A 2578-nucleotide genomic window follows, 5' to 3' on the forward strand; every position below is an offset into this window, starting at 1 on the left:
CCTGTGGGACCCCACTTCCCACGTCCTTCGAGGTTGAGAAGGACCCATCCACTACCACCCTCTGGGTGCGACTCTCTAACCAGTTGGCGACCCATTGGACTGTATGACATTCCACCCACTGGGGAAAAAACATGTATTAGCAGTCACAAAAAAATAGAAGTACAAACATTTCCCCCCAGAGTTTTACTGATTTTGTGAGGGATTAGTTTTAACAATCTTATTGATTTCACTGTGATTGCACAACTGTAAATGAAATAACCTAAAAGATTTTAAGTTGCTAGTGTGCTATTCTATTCCTTGAGTTCTTTAAAGTTTCCAGCATATCACTAACTACTAGACATCCATAGGATTTTGTATCATGTGCTCAGGGCAATAGTACATTAAAAATTTTGAGTGCAGTTATATGAAGTTAAAAATAAGCAAATGGAAGAATTAAGGCGATACTGCAACCTTGATGTTGAGAAATCAAGCTCCCAGATCAGGATATTCTGCTACAATGTGTTCTTGTCATAGAGCACATCTACTCAACTTGCAATGCTAAGTCCAGTATAATAATACCAGAAGGGAAACAATTCTGTCTTCACAAAACCTGGACCAGCACCTAGCATATATATCATTGTCTCTCTTTCTGCACTACTGTACTGGACTCGACCTCATCAGTTCTTAAAAAGTTAGGCCAGCCTTTGGGTTTCTTGATTTCACATAGTCACTGTGGGTTATACCAGAAACTGAGGACTGGCCATGAAGATAAGAGTCAGTTTAAGAAAATAATAACAAAGGTAATGAGAAAAAAGGACAAAAAAATACATTTACAAATGATTAAGAAACTTTAACTGATTGCACTCAACTTAACTGAGTCATCTTTCATTTAGGAGCTTTAACAGCTTTATTTAATTCAGGATACCTTTACAGAAGGGTTCAAATATTGAGTGAACTAACTAAGGGGTCTTTAGAAGTCTTTACAGTTTAAAGATTTAAAATTTCTGTCAGTAACTTTCATGCAAACTTAAAACAGTAGACAAAATTTTCTAAGGCACATGAAGTGATCTGAAGGAATTGCAGAAGTCAGGTGGTCAGTCAGACAATGCTATAGCTCAGAAAGTTACTAGTGCCTATAATTATGAACCATTTTGCAGTAATTATTATAGGCTATGATACTGTATTCTTTACTGCTTTTTCTTGTGTCATTCAGCATAATTCTGTTCCTTTTGTGTACCTAAAAGTAAATTTCCTAGTCACATTGTTGGCACTCGTGTACAGATTGTGATTCTATTATTCCTCCACTGTGCAAGCATGAACTGTGAGCATAAATTAAGCATGTTCATTAGGCTATGCCTTGGCCAGACAGGTATGCAGCTATGTATGTGTGTACCTGAACTGAAGGCCAGGAAAAGGGTAGGAAGAAGGAAGCAGTAGCACCCCTTGCCTCGCTTGAAGTTTTAGCCCAACTGCTAGCTGCCCAACTTCTTTCCAACTTTCCAGCACAGTACCTTAACCAGCCTGCCACAGATTAGCCATTATCCAGGTCTTTCTCTGGCATTCTTTTTGAAGCTCAGTCACTTCCTCTTGCATTTAATAATCATTAGATGGAAAACGGTAGAGGTCTCTGCTCTACTGGACACGTCTACACAAGATGCTATGGTGCAGCAGCAACAAGCTACTTGCCGTATCTCGTTGCTACCATGCCATAGGTGATGCATAGGGGAGGCATGGAGTGGTACATGCCCCCCCTGAGATTGGCTGCCGCCAGCTTCTGGGGGCAGTTGCCACTTGCCACCTATCCCCACCCCTTGCTGCTGACGCAGCCGCTAGAGTCTGTGAGCAGTCACTGCTCCCTGCCGACATCACCTCCAGTATCTGTGGGCAGTCCCTGCTCACTGACACCTATGCCAGCATCTGCGGGGAGTCCCCACTTGCTGCTTATCGCCATGGTGCCCCCCAAGGTTGTTCATGTACTGGGCAGTAGTGTTGTGGGCACTGACCGTGATGTGACATGATGCTACTGAACAGTAGTAATGAGCTACTGCTCAGTAGCTTTTTGCTACTGTGCAATAGCATCAGAAAAGTACCATGCGGCAATGGTACTGAGCATTAGCGCCAGTTACTGCACAGTCATTTAGTACTTGCTTATGCAAGTACTAAATGACTGTACAGTAACAACTGCGCAGGCCGCTGTTCGTGTAGATGCAGCCACTGAAAGCTAAGGCCCAGGCTAGAACCCAGGGTGCCAGCAGCTATCTTACTGAACCACACACCCTCTGGCAAACTGTCTTTCTCCTGGCCCCACATACCTTACTCTCATGGCTAACACTAGGGACCAGCTTGAAGAAGGAGCATAGAGAGGGCCCTGGATAGAACGAAACCTATGGAATGATGGTTCAAATGTTGTGCTGAAAAGTCAAAGAGATACAAGTTCATTCTCCATGCAAAGGGGGAACTAGACTGGGGGGCTTTTGTTCCCTGGGCAAGTGCCCTAATCACTCAGCTATTAGGGTTAAAGCAGTCTTCCCCTTCCCCTCCTCCCATCCTGCTCTTCTAACACATATTAATCATGGGCTCTGGCCAGCTACATTCTCAT

The sequence above is a fragment of the Gavialis gangeticus genome, unplaced genomic scaffold, assembly GCF_001723915.1.
Source record: "Gavialis gangeticus isolate Ggan-Ray unplaced genomic scaffold, GavGan_comp1, whole genome shotgun sequence".
In the NCBI taxonomy this organism is placed as follows: domain Eukaryota; kingdom Metazoa; phylum Chordata; order Crocodylia; family Gavialidae; genus Gavialis; species Gavialis gangeticus.